The 22015-nt window shown below is 33.8% G+C and overlaps 1 pseudogene; it reads right to left on the bottom strand.

The window, feature by feature from the left end:
* Positions 1-15519: 15519 nt before the first annotated feature.
* The window catches only part of LOC149558138 (26S proteasome regulatory subunit 4 homolog A pseudogene), a 35249-nt pseudogene continuing 28753 nt past the window's right edge, over positions 15520-22015 (bottom strand).

Raw genomic sequence — 22015 nt, 5'->3', positions numbered from 1 at the left:
CTACACATGAAATATCTATCCAATTTCCTTATAGTTCAACCAAATGCCATGTCCAATATTTATTTGATATGCATGTTAGTACATAGAATTACCATATAATTGCTTACGAGTGCATCTCAAGGATTGGGAATGGTGTTTTTAAAATGCATTGGGGAAGAGTTAAACCCAATTAAAATGCTTGCCAGTTAAAGACATTTGGAATAATTTATCAATTACAAAACAAGGTGATAAGAATATATTTTAGAGATGCTCAAGTTTTTCCCTATTCTTAAATGTAAGATTAGGGGTGAAAAAGATGAATTCATGCTAAAATTAATTATCTGACAAGTAAAAAATAATAATTATACCAACTCTGAATAATGTGAAACTAAGGAAAAAGTTTGCTTGATGTTGAAAAATGTGACTTTGGTTGATGCTTTATACCTATCTCAAGAATCTTGTTGATTAACCTTGCACGGGCTCTCTTTTAGTTCCCTACTTCCATATAAATGATTTTAAATTGCTAAGATTCAAGTGGTATTTATTTAACTATTTGAGTTAGTTTAGCTTCTTATAAAGTTGATTCTCTTGGATAAGTTAATACTCTCAATGACTACATTTAAATGTCTTTTTAGTAGAAAAGGGTAGTTTGGGTTTTGATTATCCTTAGACAAGATTTCATTTCGAATTAATTTTAAAACTAACATATGCTTATGTTTGTTGATATTTTCTTAGGGTTAAGGGCAACCAAAAAATAGCATGCATGTGGTGCAATCTATTCAGGTTTTATAGAGGTGACCAATATTTCAACTCTAATGCATCACTTTATTGAAATGGACATGAGAAAGGATTACCTATATGATTTATTTATGGCAGGCCATCTAAATAGATTTCCTTGAACATTATGATGAAATTGTTTTTGTTAACAACAGCTCATTGAACAATCATAGATCAAAGTAAATAAGATAGAGAATGTAAAACCAAGAAGGAACCTCTAGAAATTTGAGTTGATTTGCTTGAACATTATGATGAAAATGTTTTTATTGGGTTGATGATAGCATTGAACAATCATAGTTCAAAGTAAATAAAAGAGAGAATCTAAAACTAGGAAAGAACTATAGATTTTAGTAGTTTTCCTCAGGCATTATGATTTAAAAAAATTTGTTAATAATAGAATTGAATAATCATAACTCAAAGTAAATAAATGAGAGAATCTAAAACCATGAAAGAATCCCTACAAATTTGAGTAGATTTCTTCTAACATTATAATGAAAATGTTTTTGTTGACAATAACATTGAATAATCATAGCTCAAAATAAAAACAAAATTCTCAAAAAACCTTAGCAAAGGTCAAATTTCTTGACAGGGACCTTGCCTACAAGATTGTGTGGCCTTAAAGGATTGGGGGTTTTGGATCTTTGAGGTAATAAGCTCAGAGATTCCATTGATATGTTCCTATTTTCACACCTAGAAATGCAGTAACTCAATCTACCATGAAATAGTTATACTGTGCCATTTTCTTAACTTCTTTCCACTTCTTTTCTTGCATCTCCTTCTATGGCTATCTTTTCTACCATGTTTTCTACTTTCCTTTTCCTAGTACAACTATATAATTTTTCTCTCACCATACTATACTCCTCTTGGTAGGTACCTCATCTCTCACAAGTAGTGTCCCTAGGTGACTCTAGCATCACCTTAGAATACCCTTCTATCATTTCTTGTGTCATTTTGTAACCCATAGGATGTATGAAGATATTCCATGGGTCAACTACTTTCATGTAGTATAATCGATCTATTTCCACAATAAAGAAAATGTTCTCTACATACTTCTCTATAATTTCCCTTGGAATTCTATGTCTTTATTTAATATGAAAACCTTTAATCATTCCAAAGTTACTTTCTATAATCATAGCCTTATTCTACATGTTGTATTAATCAGTGATAAGTTCCATAGTGCATTTATCAGACACCCAAGATGAATTTGACATATTAAGGAATTTATGTAAGATATGAAAGTATATATACATAATCAGTTATCCAAATCTAAATGGTTGGATCTTTTCATGTTCAATTATCCTCACATTTTCAAGTAGTTATTGCCTTATGATCTTGCACACATCAAAAATTTCCTTTGTCTATAATTGTCTTATATGTAGTTTATATGACTTCTGCTATCATTGATATGTGTCTTGAACTACAATATATTTTATATCCTAGAATCTTTGCTAAACATCTTACATTAATTTTCCTAATATAAGACAATTCCATTTCTCTTCTATCCCATTTAGTCCCTATTTTTTCTCAACTTCCTTCTTTATAATTTCAGTTCAATAAAAATATGTATTGAAATTTTAGTTTTCAAGGTGCTTTGGTATCCTAACCAAACATATCATCATGAATTTTCCTCAGAACAGTTATTATCCACTTTTTCTAATCAAATTCCTCATAGTCAATGTATTGTAGGATGTTCATGTTTGCTGAGTGTTCAAAAAATAATTTGAATGTCTTATCATCATTATAGAACTTATCTAGGTCTAAACCTATATCTCCATCTCTAATAGATTCTAACTTGTACTGAATGTAGGCTATAATATCCTCCACATGTAACACTCTCATAGGGGTTTGTGAAAACACACATGATGGGTCATCTCCAATAGATATAAAGAGGTATTTCTAAAATTGATACCTCAGCCTATATTTAAAATCACATAGATATGACTGATTCATGATTGAAATAATTCTCAAATGAATGCAAATGAAAGGTTAATTACTATTTGAAATAGATAAATACCTCTTTATTGATCTCTCTAGGGAATCCATAAAACCTTGGAATCTTAATCCAAGATGTTTGCTTGATCTGTTAGCTTGAATGGTGAAGAATGAATCCAAATTTGCCTTTAAAGTCTTACAAAATTTCTTTAGCATTAATTTCAATTCATAAAAGTACATAAAGCTGATGAAAACTCACAGTAAACATAAAAATCATTAGTGTTCTTCAATTCCTTTAAATTATCATCTGGGAACTAAGATTCAAGAAGGTTAACAATATCCTTCTCTTTCTCAATTGATCTATATTATTCTCTAGAGGGTTGAATGTGTGTTTATACTTCTCTTTTTTTCCTCTATCTAACCCTTGCAATCTAATCATCTCCCTTATTAGAGTCATCCCCTATGGGAAATGAAGATGTATCTTCATTTACCATTGATGGAAATTAATAGTGTACCCAATATGTCTAGGGTTAGGAGCTTACTAGTAGTTGTAGATATTGATTTGAATAGAATGGGTTGCAAACAAGAATGCAGGGGATATTTTTACTCTTCACCATGGTCCCCCTTATGCCAATGGAGATTTGTATATCATACATGCCTTGAACAAGATACTAAAAGATTTTATCAATAGATATAAGCTGCTTGAAGGGTATAAGGTACTAAAAGATTTTATCCATAGGCACCATACATAGACGGTGGTTTCAAAGCCCCAAAAGAAAAAAAAATGCATTCCAAATAGATGATCTTGGTGGCCATAAACTATAGGGTGGTCGATTCTTACCTCCTTTCTCCTCTCTTGTTGACCCTGCACCAAACTCCCGCCTGCTACAATCATGCACATGAAAATAAAATGAACGTTGCCTTGCCCTTTTTTATTATCACATCATATGTTTGTAAGGTTGAAATTTTGACTATCAATTTAACCATGGTCAAAATTTTGATGATATCCGGCCCATTTTTAAAAAAAAATGAATTTAAGAACCCAAATAGGCCTTTGGTCAAAAATTTTAGTCAAAAATGGGGGCCTAATGTACTAGTGAAAAATGAAGGAATTTGAAATGTCTATGATTAGTGAGATCAAATTCTTTACAAGTTTACATATTTACCAACTCAAATATGAGACATACATTAGTTAGACCAAGTACATAAAGGAAATATTTTTAAAAATGTATTGGAAGATTAAAAACCAATTGGTGCTCCTATGATTACAAGATGTAAGCTATACAAGAAAGCTGGGGAAAAGGAAGCAAATGAGACAATCTACACATCTATGATTGGTAAGATATATTATGTAGTTCACAACAGATTGGATATAGCACAACCAATTGGATTAGTAGCAAGATTTTTCTTTAAGCCAAAAGAATCACATATGAATGCAGTCAAGAGAATCTTCAAATATCTCAAGGGAACTAAAGAATATGGATTGTGGTATGGACATAAAGGACATTTCACATTGGATGCACTTACTGATGTTGATTGGCTAGGAAATGTGGATGATAGGAAAATCACATGTGGCAATGTATTATTTTGAGGAGAAAGACTTGTTTCATGGGTAAGTAGGAAACAAAATTGTATATCTTAGTCTACAACTAAAGTAGAATATGTTGTTGAAATAAATTATACATAGGTTAGCTAGATACATAAAAAAATTTAAAGAATGCAGGAAAAGGTTGGTGAATAGGTGATTATCTAAGGTGATGACTCTAGTGCAATTAAGATTTCTAAGAATCCAATGATGCATTCTAATACCAAGAACATAGCTATCAAGTATCACTATCTTAGATAGGAAGTACCAACTATATGCCTAAAATGTGGGCACACTTCTATGAGTTATTATATCCAAGATTGTTGAAAAATGAGGTCTCAAATGATGGCTCATACTCTCTATTCATGGAGTGCAAGGGTTTGTAATGGAGGCCCTCAATTTGACCTGGTTTGTGCCCATGCAAGTACACCATGAAACAAGAGATTCAAGGATCCAAAATGCATGCAAATGGAGATGAAAACTAATCTATATGATGACAATGCAAAACAATGCAAGAAAGGAAATGTAATAACAATACAATACTAATATATGAAAAAAAATATGGATTTAAGATAATATGGAAATGAAAGGATGAAACCTCATGATGGAAGCCATGGATGCATGAGAGAAGAAGACAAGAAGATAGAAGTTCTCCACAAAAATCTTTAGTATTCAAACTCCTTCAAAAATCGCTCTCAAAACATGTAGCATAATAATGGATGTCCAAAAATGAGGAGAGGGCTCTCCCTTATAAAGAAAAATGTGGAAGTGGGAAGCCTTTCACAACCAATATGAGATAATAGAGTTTGATCCATGTGAGACAAAATTTCACCAATGAGAAAAGATGAGGAAAATTAAATAAGTGAAGGAAAAAAGAATTTATTTAATTTTCATTTGTTTCATTTCCTTTTTCAAATGGGATTTTATTTAATCAAAAGGGAGCAAGTTATTTTAATTAAATAGGAAATATTTAATTAAATTAAAATAGGGTATTTCTCTTAATTAATTAAATGTGGATGAATTATTTAATTAAAAGAGAGGTTTTTTTTAAATTAAATGGAGACTTATTTTATTTAATTAAAAGGGAGATTTTCTTTTAATTAAATAAGACTTAGGATAAAATGATTAACCTTAGAAAAATAAATAATCAAATTTGATCAAGGAAATTGATTTGAATTGATTTAATAAAATATTGCAAACCATTGATTCAGAAAATTGATAAATTAAATAATGGGGGCCCATACTCTAGGCAACCATTTTAGGGTGCATAAATTTGCCCCTCTTTGACTAATATGTGATCAATTTGGGAACACATGTAGTCAAAAAAAGAAATTGAAGTGTGAAGTCAATTCGGGATCACAAAACAACTCAGATGTGTAGTCAAATCAGGAACACATCAGGACAAAGAATACAAATAAATTTTGACTTGAAAAAAAGTTGAGGATAAAATTGATAAAATTGAATCAAGGATTGAAGTTTGATAAGTATTGTCCTCTCATGATTGAAATTGAAATGAGATAGAGGAGAAACAAAAAATTGATAAATTGATCAAATCGAACAAAAGATAAAGTTCTTAATGTAAGATAAAAGATATAAGAATCATAGAACCAAGGTAGATCATCAAGCATTAAATATGATGCCCCAAAGTTGAATTAGAAGAAAAGAAGTGGGGTAAAATAAAATGGAACATAAAAGTTTGGAAGAGATTAAAAGAAATAGAAAGAAGAAAAGAAAAAATTTCATAAGAAATAGAATGCTCCAAAATCATCAACTGTTTAAGATAGAAATTTTGATTGAGATGATGAAAGAAGATAAGGAAATGAAGATCAAAACATGACCATATTTGATTGAAATTCCACAAGAAATATGAAGGGAAAACCCTCTCAAACTCATAATGCAGCCTAAAAATGCAAACTAACATGAAATCTAACAATGCAAGGTACATGAAAATGCAAAGTTGTACTTGCAAAAGAGCAATTGTAACATAGGATTTTGTGTTCATAATTTATTAGAGAATGTAAAGGAACTTATTTTCGTCATTGAGCTATTATTACAAACATTGAAAAATTGCACAATCATCACTAGTCACAAGTGCAACTATGAAAATATGAATGTGATTTATATCAGATTGGAATGTGGAAAGATTCTAACATAAGTATCAAAGACATAAAGGTCAAGATGACTATGATTTTAGCTTACCCAATTTAATGTAGCAAAACCATGCTTGTATCAAGGCATAGATGCCAAGATGACCAAAAGAATGGTTGTGTAAAAACAGTCAAGGATGATGCCTCAAATCTCCTAAGTGTTTCAAGGGGACAACAAGAGACACTTTATAGTTTTCAGACCACATCCACAAACAAAAAACAAATTAAAACATGCCCCATGCCCAAGTCCTCTATTTATGCATCCCAGAGAGACTTATTAGACAAGGACACTCAACAAAAATCAATAATAGTTAGCACACAAAGAAAAGGTCATGACATAATTCAAGAAGTGTGTTAACTAATACTGAGTTCTGAGGATAAGGATCTTGCAAGTAGGTAAGATCGCATGACAAAACTAGGTAAGACCAAAATAATAAGTGCTGAAAAAACACTCAATGTCAAGGGTCATATTGAAAAATACAATTGGGATGGTGTTGAAAAACACTGGTTGAGATGTGTCCTAAAGACTAACATAGCCAAGAGACCAAAGCTAACACGGTTATGCCTCCTAGACAAAGACCAATTCCAAACCAAGGCAACAAGGACAAGGCATGATGGAGAAAGGCCAAGTGTTGAGGATGCACGCTAAGAAACAAGGGTACAAAGGCCTCAAGTAGCACTTGTTTCCAAGTTTTCACTACTTGGATTTTTTTGAGCACTTTTTTTAAAAAATTGTATTTGCTACCAAGGTGTTTGTTTCCAGGTTTTCACCAAGGCACTTTTTCTTTTTTTGAATTTTTGAATTTTTGAATTTTTTTTTGTATTTTTGGAATATATAATTTTTTTGAAGATACATCAAAGCACTTATTACTAGGATGATCATTTTTCAAGACATTTTCCAATTTTTAGAATTTTCACAATATATCATTTTTTTGGATTTTTGAAATATATCATTTTTTTGTATTTTATTAGGATCAATAAATATGTACAAATAATATATAATTCCCCCAAATGAAAATAAGGACCAAACTATCAAGCAAGATCACATCGTGCAATCCCAGTGTCTAGCAAGGTGAAGGACAAGAGTGATTAGCAAGTTGGTGGAAGAAATGAAAGATGAGAATGACGGAGGATAAAGGGAAGAAATCCTCAGGGGAAAACTCCTTAATAGTACCCAAGCTAGGAGAAAATTGTCGTGTAAAGCACATTTGGACAAGAGATGAAAGGCCAACATAGGATAATTCATGAAAGAAAAATGTAAAAGTGGGAAAGATGCAATCCAAAGGAGTAGAAATGTCAAGAGGCTTCATAGCATTGTATTTTACTCTTTTTTATTAATCAAGACCAAAGGGGTAAAGGATAGCAAAAGAATAGAATGAATGGAGGAAAATAGATATGAAGGCTAAACATGAAAGGAATGAAAATAATATTATCATAAGATAGCTCACAAGGTAGCCAAATGTTTGTGTATAGGTCAACATTGTCAAGATCAAAAGAGAATGGATGAGAGATGTAGAAGAACTATGCATGATGCCTAATTGTTAGGTTTTCATCATGGTACTTATCCAAGGCCCACAAGGGATTGGTTTTCACCATAGGACAAATTTATTTCTTTACTTTTGCTACCAAGGTGCCTAATTACTAGATTTTCACCAAGGCACATAGGTTTTCATTTTTTTCTTTCTTTTCTTTTTTTTCTGAATTTTTTGGAAGAAGTCAAGCTTTTTAGATAATGCACCTTGAAAGTTCAAACCATGACATGCAAAGGAGTTAAAATAATATGCTCAAAGATGATGATAGGGAAAGGAAGATGGAAGACAAAAATGGAGGGTATGGCTTTATGCAAAGCGAGTGAGATTGGAAGATGGAAATGAAGGCAAGATCAATGTTAACACACACCTTGAAGGGTGGTGAGAGGATGGAGAAAACATAAATGAAGGAATACGTGAAGGAATATGGTGAGTGAATAGAAGAGGTTGTAGTTTAGGTGCATAGAATGGAAGAATGCTTTTGGAAGAAGATGAAGTAGAATTCTTTGAAAGCTTCTTAGGAATATTTTTGGAAGAAGATGGAGTGGAAGCCTTTGGGAGCTTGAATGCCACCTTCAATTGTTGTTCAAAATTAGACTCTCTCAAGAGAGACTTTGGAATCCATATAGCTATAGGCCTCTTTTCATTTCTTTTTGATGATTTAGAGATAATGTCTTCAATGATGGATTTTGGAACCCATACTTGTCTTATAATTTTTTTCGTAGATATCTCTTTTGACTTTATGCCCCCATGTCGATTAGAGGAGACATGGTGGTCTTCTTTTTTTTATGAATTCTTTAATTGCTTCTTTTTCTTGTATTGAACATTCAAGTTACTTTCAGAAGACTTGGGACTTGTGGAAGAAGAAGGATGATATGACTAGTTTAGGTGAGTGGGTGGATGAAAAGGATTCAAGGATATGCATCTATGTTGATCTTGAGGAAAGATAGGAGAGGGAGAGATGTAAGGACCCAAGATGGATGATGAATTAGGAGAGTTGGAAGGGAAAAGTGAAGGGACATAAGGACCCAAGATGAAAGGAAGACATGAAGTATTTAGTATTGGTGGGGGAGGTACAAGGATGGATGTGGAAGATGGAAAAGGATAATCAATAAGTTCATCAACATCTATATGGCAATCAAATACATCAGCATCTTTAGAGTGAGCATTAGGATTTTCAATAGGATCATGAACATCTTGAATAGGAGCAACTTCTTTGATAGGAGAACTTGAATCTTGAGAAGACTTAAAAAGAGTAGAAAATGGAAGGGAACATGGAGTGGTAGAACAAGAAGATGAAAGAGTTTGATCTTGACAAGGATCTTTGGATAGCATAAGTGTAGAGTTTTGCTCTTGATTTTCAATAGGCTCAACATTGGAAGTAACAACACTATTTTTAATAACCCTAATGGAAGTATCATCTTTGGAAGGCACAACTATATTAAGGTCATTTTGATTATCAATAAGCTCAGTGGTGTAAGTAGTAGCTTGATCTTGCTTAGAAGAAGACTTAAGACATGGTGGAATGAATGAGGAAGGGCACAAAGGATCAAAAGAACCATGAAATGGATCAGAGACATCATAAAAATAATTGGATGACATGGAGGGTTCTTGATCCTGATCTTTCTTTATATTCTTTTCTTTATTATTTTTAGAGTCCTCTTGACCTGAAGCCACTCCTAAGGAGAAAGAAGCATGTTGGAATTGTATGGAAGAATTTGGAATAGATGATGAAGGACTAGCTGAAGTAGCAATTATAGCACATGAAGGCTTAGGCTCTTTAGGTTTAGCATTATCAAAAGTATTTGCATCCAAGTGAAGGTTAGCTTGAGTATCTTTAAAAGGTATCCTTTGAGTATACCTATAGGGAACCACATGAAAACCATTAGGATCTTTGTTGGATGAAGGATTGGTAGAAGATTTGAGAGACATAGAATCTTTAGGGGATGTATGGGTAGTGAAGGAAGTAGAAGATGGAAGGGGAGCATTAGAAGACAAAGATTCAGCATTAACATGATCTTGCTCAAGAGTGTAATCTTTATTTTCAGCATGAGGGTTCTTAGAAGAGGAACTCTTATGTCATTGATGTTTTATTTCAGCAGAAAAAAATGCTTTCTCTTCCTCAAAAAATGTAGATTTATCATTTAGGTATTGTTCACAAAATTTATCAATGTTGTTTTCAAAATTTGAGCCATATGGATTACCATCAATATCTATTCGTGACTCATCTCCTTTAAGTGCAAGCATAGGACTAGGAAGACTTTTAGGATGCATAGGAATATAATGGTCATCATCATCATAATAATTGTCACTATAAGCATTATAGATAGGCATATCACAAGACTTTTCATGTTGTTCATTATGGTATGTCTCAATAAGACGAATAAGACTCTTGGTAGAAGTAGAAGAAGAATAATATCGTGAAGAAGAAGTAGGTGAAGACCTACACGAATGATATTTAGAAGAAAAATGGTAAGACTTGGAATATGGAGAATGTGAATGATATTTAGAAGAATCATGAGAAGACATAAAAGATGAGGAATGTGAATGATATTTAGAAGAATCGTGAGAAGACATAGAAGATGAGGAATGTAGATGATATTTAGAAGAATCATGATAAGACTTAGAAGATGAAGAATCTGAATGATATTTAGAAGAATCATTAGAAGACTTGAAAGATGAAGAATCTGAACAATATTTAGAAGAATCATGATAAGACTTAGAAGATGAAGAATTTGAATGATATTTATAAGAATCATGATAAGACTTAGAAGATGAAGAATCTAAACGATATTTAGAAGAATTGTGACAAGACTTGGAAGATAAGGAATATGAATGATATTTAGAAGAATCATGATAAGATTGGAAGATAAGGAATATTTGGAAGAGGGATATTGTGATATGATATTGTGTATGATCCTAGCAAGAATGTCTAATTTCTTCCCTTCTTTCCATCATTTTTGTCACAAGGTTAGCATCCATATATCTATTGGAGTAACAACACTTTTCAAATTCAATAAGGAGGTTGAATTCATCTATGCGCAAACAATGGTCCCTAACAAGTTATTCAAGATCCATGGTTCTAGAAAAAGAAGAATCAAGCATGGAAGAAGAGAAAGGATGAATAGAAGAAGGTAAACTATATGATAATAGGAGGAAAAGAATCAAGAAAACATGAAGAAGAGGAAGAATAGAAATGGGAGATTAGAAAGACATGGAAGATGAAGAAGAAAGAAGACGAAGAGTCATTTTGGGAAATTTGATACCATTTGAGTTCATTTGAATGTTGAGCAACATATAATAGCACTTGTAACCAACATGAAAGAAAAGGTACTAGTTGATAGGATAACCCTAAGAAATGTTGGTACCAAACTAGGATAGAAAAAGCACTGACTTGTCCAAAAGAGAAATGATAAGATTAAATATTGCAATAGGCGTAAACTAACATTGCCTCAGAGGTGCCCACAACTTTGGGTGAATACCCTAGCACATATGGACCAGGAGGATGATTTACCCAAATTTTAACTAATTGAAATTGAATTTTGATGAAAGTGGATGGACAAGAGATTACTAAGACTCTCCAAGTGTAATATTAAAGAATCCAAGGTATATCTTTCTCAACAAGGACAATCTCTAACTCACCAACTCCAAACAAGGTCTCTTTTGTAATCAATAATTACTAATTCAAGAGGTCAAAGCACAATAACTCAAGGTGTAAACAAGCTTCTAACAATGGGGTAAGTAGCCTAATCTGAACTGGATCAACCTAGGCAAGTTGGAAATAATAGGACAACAAAGCAGTTTGATTGTAAAGTCTTGACTCAAAAATTTAGATTTTGTTCATTTTAAATGTCCAACTAGGTGTATCAATAGATTTTTAATCATGAACCATGCATGCAAGATAGCAATAGGGATTTCAAGAAAATTTCTTCAAACAATGAGCAAGGGAAAAATCAACCTTGCACATGAACAAGAATAGTGTCATAGTATCAATCTAATCCCTAGAACCACTACTGTGTATGTTCTCAAAATGTTTTCCAATCATGCACATAGCCCTAGAAAAGAAAATTTGGTAGCACTATGGTTCTTAATAAAGTTCAACTCTGCAGCTTTTGCAATCTAAAGTGGGCAAAATCCAATCCCAGTGCACTAGGATTTGACATATTCTGAAAATTTAATTAATTGGAGATACTGAGGAGATCTGAAAGCCCAACAAAAGACTACACCCATGAGGATTTTCCCCACAAGGACATTTATATAGCGGTTGCTACTACCACATCAAAAATGGTTATTACTACTTGAGGTTTTGTCCACATGGCTGACCCAATAAAGGGAATGTCTGCTATGGTTTAACCCTCTCTAATCAAGGAAGACTCACAAAGTTGTACCACATGGGGACTTGGTTTGGATTCAAGGGTTCCAAATTTCTGATGTGCCCAAAAGGGAATAGAGCATACTCCTCTAGCCTCTTCACCTTACCCAAACATAGAAAACAAGATTCTTTGACATGCTAATTTGAAATCACCTCACCAACTATTTGGAAAATCCAACAACAAACATCACCAATCTCAAAAGATAAAGGACTAATGGATGTTGAGGACAAATCCAAGTAGAATAGTGAAATAATAACAAATATCCTTCCCTACCTACAAGGGGATTTGTCATCAATAGGAGCTTCACATGTAAAGCAAGCGAATGAAGCTTAGTCTCTCAAGAACTCCCAAATAGTGTTCATAGGATACACAAATGCATGAAAGAAAATCTATATCCAATTTTAGAGCACCAAATGTTCAGTGTGAATCTATGAAAGCATGTAAGAGCACTCAAGCCAAACACGTGAGAGGGTTCATTTTACTTCTAAATCCAGATGTTATAGAGATCCAACAAAATACATGGTAATCTTTGCAATGTGTCTTTTCTCTGTTGTACCTTTCATTTATGCTTGAATGCTCACTCGCAACAAACAAAGCAACAAGCAAAACAAGAAAACACAAGATATATAATGTATATCCAACTTATGCAAAACTATGGTTAGATCTAAAAATATAATTTTTAAGAGTGATAATAATTAGCAAATAAACCAAATGAAGCTCACATCATGCATTGATCCATCGTAAAATTAAATGCACGCTATTCATTAAATGCCCCTTTTTTTATTGATTTTTGACCTAGTCATCAAGATTGGACCTATATGATATAAATTTGAATTCAAAATCCTAAATGTAGAAAAGTGACCCCTATAAAAAATCAAGATCTTTCCAAAACTGTTAGAATTTTGAAAATATCTTTTCATTTGTGCCCTAGGGAGCCATTTTGTCAAAACAAACTGGTTTTTGCAAATTGAATTATTGAGCCCTAATATGATCTCTAAAATTAAAACACAAAGAACCAACTCTATTTAGAATTCAGAGAGATTTCCAAAAATGCAGACTTTTCCAAAAAATTTGAAACTTTCTCCTTCAAATGATTTTTCATTAAAAATAAAGAAAAATTATTAAAATTTGAAAATACATTGAAAAATTTTGAAAATTGGACCGAAGCTTGTTTGATATGTCGCCACCTTGCAAAAAACAATTTCAATCAAAATACTTAGTTGTTTGAGAGATATGATCAAATCTTTCAGATCTAGGGTTTTTTGTCTCCAATCAAATCTACACATGGGGGTTAACTCCAAAAATATCTAAAAATAGCAAGAAAAGGTGGGTTGCCCCATAGTGGGTGCCAAAAATGTATGCCTAAAATTTAGGTACAATTCTTGCTGGAAATTTGATTGAAAAGCTCATTATTGAAGATCAAAGAGGGAGATTGTTGCAAAGAAAGAAGATTTTTGTTTTCAATCATTGTTTTGTCATTGATGTCAAACTTGCTATTTGTAGGAATGATATTTTCTTATAAGATCCAAGTACTATCACTTAGTTGATTGATGAAGAGGATTTGATCAACAAGATGTAACAAGAGTACCTAAGAAAAAGGTTGAGTTATGATGTTGTAATGAAGTGCAAGGATCAGTTAAGACAATAGTTAAATGATGTATTGATAGCATACTTAAAGACACAAAGGTTGGTCACACTTAGAAACATTGGAGGAATAAGTTAAAAAAGGTTGACTGTAAAGCTTAAACTAAGATCATTAGTGGGTGCCGAGAAAGTTAGTTGAAGCCGAGAAAATTCTCAGTTAGAGCCGAGTAATAGGAAATTCTAGTGTGTGTCGAGTGATCTTCAGTTTCCAAGTGAAGATTAGGTGCCAAGCATCAAAAAATATTAGTTGGTGTCGAGTAATCTTTAGGTGTCGAGCATCAGGAAAAACACAATTGATGCCAAGTAACACAGTATGTACTGAGCAACAGTATTTCAATAGTGTTGAGCTGCTGCATTATTTCAAGTGATGAAGATTCACCAAATCTAAGCCGACAAAGTGGTTACCTTGAATTTTATGAACAAGTTGGAAGATAAGGATGATGAGTTGGTGGCACAAAATTTTATGTAAACCATTTTTAAGCGAATTCAAGAAGATTATTCAAGAAGTTTCTAGAGGAAACATAATATGGGTTAGATGCAATGAATCCTACCTAATTCATATGAATTGAAATTAAAGTATGGAAGAATCAAGCGAGAAAAGGAACTCCAAGACTTCTATTTAAGGAGTCATAGACCAAGAAGGAAATGTTGTTGATACTGTTGGTATTGAAGAGCCAAACTGCAAAGTGGTTAGAAGGGTGTCAAGGAGGAGACATCTAGGAGAAGGAAGAGCACAGAGGCTCTGCTTCTATGAGTGGTCATGAAGAGATGATTGCACAAGTACATTGAGCATAGAGACTCAAGGAGACTAAGCTTGAAAGGAGGGCAAGCTATCAGAGTTACAGTGATTGAAGGCCAGGCAAAGGTATGAGCTGAAAAGTGATTTGAGATCTGCAAGTTAAGTTGTATGCTACAGTTAGGTTAAATATTTTCTAATACTCTCTAGAAATTGTATTAGATCTAAAAATCCTATGGACTTAGGTTGGTTTAATAGCCATTTGTAAATCCTTTAATAGGGTGGCATTCCAAATGAATGTTCTAAAGTCCTCTAACCAGGCCCACTTCGAATAGGGTGGTTAAATCCTCTAACAAAGTCACATTTGACAGTGTGTTGTAAGCCTTTAACAGGGTAGGCCTTTCACAGAGCATCACTTCAGAAGAGTGAGAATTAAGTAGCATGTTACTAGTGGTTTTTCTCAAATTGGGTTTCCACGTAAATCACTATGTTATGTGTTGATTTCTATGTGTTATGCTTGCATGTTTATTTACAGGAACTTGCTAATTAGAAAAGTTAAAGCTTGGATGAATGAATGGTTGAATGGGCTCACTACACTTAGTGAAAAGTTTAAATAGGACATTTGGACTTTGAATAACTGATTTACCATGCGCCAGGGCACTTGTCCTTTAAAAGAGCACTTCTCTTTAGACACTAAGCATGTTATGTGTTATTGTATTTAAGGATCTAAAACAACTTCCCCGCAAGGAATGTGGGATATTGCTTTATAACCATGTTCTCCTTAATGCAGGCTCGAGCACTTACAATCTTCTTACCATGCTTTCTTGTAATCAACTTGCGTCACCTTCATTCATCTTTCTCTCAATGCAAGCAATCCAGCTTCAGTGCATATAGCTTTTATATCTACCCCGAAAAATTCATCCTTAGTCATAATGAATTCCTCTAGATTAACATCACCTGATAAGGTCATTCTTGAGGTATGTATCTGGAATATACGCCTCTTTATTTTTATGTCTGGTAAGGGAAATTCAATCTTTCGGTCTATTCATCCAGGGTGCAACAAAGCAGGGTCAAGACTGTCAATTTGGTTTGTTGCCAGAATAACCTTCACATCACCTCTTGAATCAAACCCATCTAGCTGATTTAGTAACTCCAACATAGTCCGTTGAATTTCACGTTCACCACCTGAATGTGCATCATATCTCTTTGTTCCAACTGCACCAATTTCATCAATGAAGACAATTGAAGGAGAAATATCATCAGCAACTCGAAATAGTTCTCTGACCAACTTTGGACCATCACCTAGATACTTTTGTATAAGTTCACTTCCAACAACACGCAAAAAGGTTGCTGAAGTGGAGTTAGCCACAGCCTGCACCAATTTTCAACTTGTCATTTTCATCCTTCTTGTCATTGCCATCGTATGGGACCGCCCCTTTCGAGTACTAAATCTTCTTTATCCAATGGAATCCCAACATACTGCGAGTTTTTTTTTATAAAAGGAGGAAAGACCCTTCTTTTGAGATAAAACCACTACATTTGGCATGATAAAGAAGCAATAAAAAAAATGTCCATATTTATAATCATGGAAATAGGAAGCCCTTGTGTTTAGCAATTGCAATCTGAATGATTTCAACCCCCCACATAATTTCATCTGTCTAAAGTAATTAGTCGGGCCCCAAAGTGGGTCCGACTAAAAAATTTTTGCTTTCGAACAACTGAACCGCCAGATTAATCCATTGACCATCTTGAACTGATTCAAATTGATTTCTAGCATTAATTTGATCATTAAAAACTCATTTATCCACCTTTTTCAAGCTGTCAACCTGGTGCTAGGAGGTCCATTGACTGGCCTTAAAAACTGACCAAATCACCTGATCAAGCTCTTAAAACTGGCATACTGAATCTTTGTTCCGCACACTTGCACCCTATCAGATCTTGTTTTATGACGAATTTGGATTCAAAAGATATTGACCCTCAAAGTCGCCTTCTCAGATTTATCTGCAAACAAACATGTTAGAAAACAACAAACTGGGCTCGGAATTGACCTTGAAAATTGGTCAAATTAGCACATGGGAAAATGAAAATTGGGACACTCATTCTTTATCATGAGGACATTACGGATCTATGATTTAGGCTCATGATGAATAATAGGGCACAAATGGCGATCAGTCAAAGTGGGCTACTCAAAATTTTGCAAACTGGACATGCTGACAAAAAGCATTTTTGCGAATGGAATTGACCTCGAAAAGTGTGCAAATGGATTCTTCATAACTTGCAAACTGGCACACTTAAAGTAATTTCAGTATAGAACACAGGGAAACCAACCATTCGATCATACCTATCACAGATCAGGAGATATGACGTCCCAAACAAGGGTTACAATCAATCTGCAATTACTGACACCAGTTAAAACTTATAAATTATGTTTGGAATCATGCTTGAAAAACTTACCAAATAGATTCTTCATAATCTGAAACTTGGAAGATAACAAGTCTCTGACATCTAAAATACAACGCAAAAAGAATTTTCTCATTTGGGTCAATTGGTCAAAAGTTATTGCACGTCAAATAGGGCTTCCCAGAATTAGGTGCAAAGTGCAAAAGCATGAAAACAGTAAATGACCAACTTTGAGGGATTCAAAACCTATTCAAACGGACTCGAAATGACTCGAAATCTGAAACATAGGTTCTCAGGTATGGATATTAGATACTTCCAAAGCGATGAATCACAAAACATTTTTGGTTGTGAGATATTTATTTACAAACAAAGCCTCCTATCGCTGTTTGACACTTAGGTGAAAATGCAAAATTGATACTAGCTCAAAACAAAACTTTTCCAAATGACTCAGAAACTCAATTTAACTTCACGAAATGCTTAGGCATGTTGAATGAAAGGTGCTAGAAGCATTAAACACCTTAGGGGTCTCAAATGGACAACCGGGTACAACCAGGCACATACGCATTTTAAAAGCATTTAAGGGCTTGATTTTTCAATGGTGCTCAAAATCGGGAAGGCAATTTTGAGCGCCAACACACCTCATTGTGCTTATCTTCTTATTGTGGAAGATATGTGCTTAGTTGTCATGTTTATCTCCTAGTTCCTTCTAGACACATTCTAGATACATCTTAGAGGCCCTTATATACAGGCTCTCCTAGTGTGTATGTACATGCTTCTACATGCTTCTAATAATAGAAAGAATTTTCATATTGATCATACTCTTTGGTCTACTATGTGCTTGTGGTTGTGATCCTTGATATTGGGTGAATCTTTCCCTAAGAAAAATTCTTACATGGTATCAGAGCTATACCAAATTCTTGCATGGTATTAGAGCTCGGGGAGATTATCATCACTAGTCATTTGAGACCATAGTTGCTTCAATACCACAACCCAAATCTAGAATATCACTATCATTAAGAGCATCTAGAGCTAGATCTAACCTCACCATTGTGTCTAAAATGCTGATTTGGTGAAGATTGACTATAAATTTGCCTATGCTAGGCTAAAGTTGATCATGAGGCAAAAAAAATTGCAAACCAGCAACAGGAAGGCCTGATTTACAAAATTGATATGATCATTTTAGATTTGTACATTTAATTTTTAGATCTACATGTTTTCATCTACCTCTCTACAATTTTTTTTGGATTTGCATTATTTTTCCAAAAAAATTGGCCAATAGGCTTGTAGGAGAGATATTTTGCAAGTGACAATTGAAGCTTGCTGGTGCAAATCATATATTTGCATCATATTCAAAAGGTCAAAAAATTCCCAAATCAAATTTTGTTTCATCCAAATTGAACATCTGAGGCAAAATCTAGATCCATTTGATTTTTGGAGGTGCGGCGACAATTCAAGAAAAATAAAATAGCAGCAATTTTCAAACAGTGATATCTTCCTCATACGGACTCCTTTTTGTGAGCAATTTTTTTGTTTTGGGGTAGAATTTTGTGATCTACACATTGATGTAGGTGGTTTGAGATCTTTGTTCCTAAATTTTTCAGCAAGTCACAAATCTCAATTTTTGCCACTTCAAATGCTTGGTACGAGCTCATCTGGACTCCAAATCAAGTTCCATTTTTTTTGAAAGTGCATTTTTTTGTCTACTTTCTAGATCTACAATCAGATTATAAGTTCTATGAATAGAAATACTACTTTTAGAAATAGGCCCTAAATTGGCATGTGGCTATTGCACTAAGTGCCAAATTGTACATTAGGGGGGTTGATTGATTATTTATGTATTTTGGGGGGTGCATACATTCATTGATCTCATGGAGGCTTGTCACATATGTCAGTTTGGTATAAGACCAAAGTTGACACAAGGGAACTATAAAAAATGGAGTGCCTTAACTATTGCTCATCTATTTCTGCTCGAAGATACTGCCACCTCATCCAAATTGGGTAGATCATCTTCATCATCTTATTCACTTTATATATAGCAGTATGAGTAAGGAATCTTTTGCTCCTCTTCTTATGGAAAGTTTTCCTTATGATGTTTGGATGGCTCTTTGGGAAGCATATGGAGATCCAAATATTTCTTCCTTTCCCAAAGACATTATATCTTTGGTCACCTCAACCATGGTTCCTCCAACTCCAAATGAGATCCCACCTCTTGATTCTCCTATTGATTCTACTAATCTAGTTCCAACCATAGATGCTTCAGATTTAGTGCAGCAAGACTCTTCATGTCTTTCTACTTTACCTTCATGTGATGACTTCCTTCCCACCCTTATAGGCCTATTTGTGAAGTCTCACATTGAATATGTGGGAGACATCATTGATGAAATTTGTCTTCTCTTTTTTGAGGAGACTACTTCATGCATTGTGGAAACTGATAGTGACAAGAGTGATAGTACTTCAAAAAATTTAGATATGTGGGGTTCTATCGACAGTTGCAGCGAGAGGTTATGACATCAGCATATTCCACATTCACACATAGCCACAGTGATAGATTCAGCACTATAGGGTAGACAAGGTCTTCCAGCCTCAGGTGATGCCTTCTTGTCAGATATTGGAGGTTTATTCATGGTGTCACACACAGCAGATTTGGGAGACTTCTTTGATAATATCCAGCTTCTCTTTGATGAGGACAATCCTTCTACAGTTGTTGAAAGGGCTCACTCTGACCCTCATATCCATTCTCTACATGATCAATCTTCGCAGGTTGATGTGATTGTGGATCCTTATGTATAGAAGTTGCAAGAGGTCTCTCTATCATTTGAGGAGACTATTGGTTCTTTGAGACAAGTTCTACATTGATCCTTGGTCAATGTGTGCATGTTCTTTTCAGCAGTCTTGGAAGTAGCAATCATCGACATCAACACAAGGATACTTGAGTAGGTTTCAAAGACACCATTCATCATTGAGATTTCTTCTTCATACAGGGGATGCATCTCCTACATACCCTTGCCATTGTTTTACTTATTTGCACTTACTTAATATTACTTAGGTTAATGTATATATTTTATTATTTATTACTCACCTAGGAGTATGCACGCTCTTGTGAGTTTTCATGTTGACAAAACAAAAGTTTGCACTCTAATTATGCACATGTTGTCCACACTTAGGAGTTAGCATATTATTTGAGCACATGGTGTCTACAACATTCTAGGCACATCATCGTGCTTATTTTCTTATTGTGGAAGATATGTGCTTAGTTGTCATGCTTATCTCCTAGTTCTTTCTAGACACATTCTAGATGCATCTTTAAGGCCTTTATATATAGGCTCTCATTATGTGTATGTACATGCTTCTACATGCTTCTGATAATAGAAAGCATTTTCATATTGATCATACTCTTCGATCTACTATGTGCTTGTGGTTGTGCTCCTTGATCTTGGGTGAATCTTATCCTAAGGAAAATTCTTACATGGTATTAGAGCTATACCAAATTATTACACTTCTGTTCTCAAAGTTTCTTCCATTGTTCCTTCTATCTCTGAAGTTTCTTTCCATTCTACAATATTTTTTTGTATGTCCAAAGTTGTTGCATAACTGAGATACCGGTGCTCTACTTCTAGGATTTTGTTGATCGTCAGGTGCATGAAAATTATGAGCAATGTGTCCAAAGTTGTTACACTTATAACACACAATTTTTCTTCTATCTTCATAAGGTCTTCCTTCTCTTGATGTCCTTTTATTATATCTTCTTCTATTTGCAAGATTAGTATTTCTAGACACTCTACTATTTCTTCTATCATTATCATACTTAGATTTCCTAAAATCAATTGCTTTATGACCCATACCTTGTCAATTATGATAATAAAAATCCTTAACATGATTAAATGACTTATTTGTACAATCTCTTTTTATATGACCTATTTCATTACATGGAAAACACTTACGTCTAAATTCATACCTAGTTTCCTTAGGAGATTCAACTTGCTTTGGTTCATCCAAAATGTCAACTTCCTTGTCTTGTCCAACTTCTTTAGGTTTATCAGAAGATTGACTAGATTCAATCTTATCATCACATTTATCTTTTTCTTTCATATCTAATCTAATCTCAGGTTTCTTAGTAGACATGTTAATTAGATAACCAACACCAGTCTTACCATAAGTAGGTCTCTGTATTGACATTGAATCATCAAGCTTTTCTCTGCTAGAATAAAGCTTCTCAAGTTGTTGCTTGCACTGAGTTAATTCACCTTTCACAATAGTTTTGTACTTATGAAGTTCTTCATGATCTTCTTCCAATGTTTCAAATTTAGATGTTTTCTTTTCCAAACATGCTCTAAGATCTGCATTCCTAGTCTTAAATCAAATTCAGCTTTCTTGGGATCATTTCTTAAAGTCAACTTTAGATTCATAATCTTTAATTCATGCTGCAAGATCTTGTGCTTTGTCTTTAGCTTTGAATAGTCGTCATCACTAGTTCCAAATTTAGTAGATACAGGCTTGGATTTGAGATGTTTAATCATTTCTTTTAATTGTCCAATGTATACTTTGGAGTCTTCATATTTGTCTTCATATTTGTCTTCCAGCTTATCTCTTTCTTTAGTAAGGAAATCAATTTGTTCAAGTGCCTCTTCAAAGTTCTTCATCAACTATTCCATGTTTATAGGGATCTTACTTAAGCTGTTGAGCCTCTTCAAAGTAACTGTGCTCTGATACCAATTGTTAGAAATAGGAATTACTAAGGGGGGGTGAATCAATAATCTACAAACTTTAGTCACCAATTGGATATTATTTCTTACGTTAAACCATACATAAAAAGGTAATAAAGTAATGCTAAACAATAACAATAACCATGCACAAAGATAACTCATACCACCATATTTATTAACTAAGGAAACCCTAGCCAAGGAAAAGTCTAG

Source organism: Cupressus sempervirens, chromosome 5 (genome assembly GCF_028749045.1).
Source record: "Cupressus sempervirens isolate cs-2001-9-10 chromosome 5, ASM2874904v1, whole genome shotgun sequence".
Taxonomy (NCBI): domain Eukaryota; kingdom Viridiplantae; phylum Streptophyta; class Pinopsida; order Cupressales; family Cupressaceae; genus Cupressus; species Cupressus sempervirens.
This window is presented reverse-complemented; position numbering and strand designations above follow the sequence as displayed.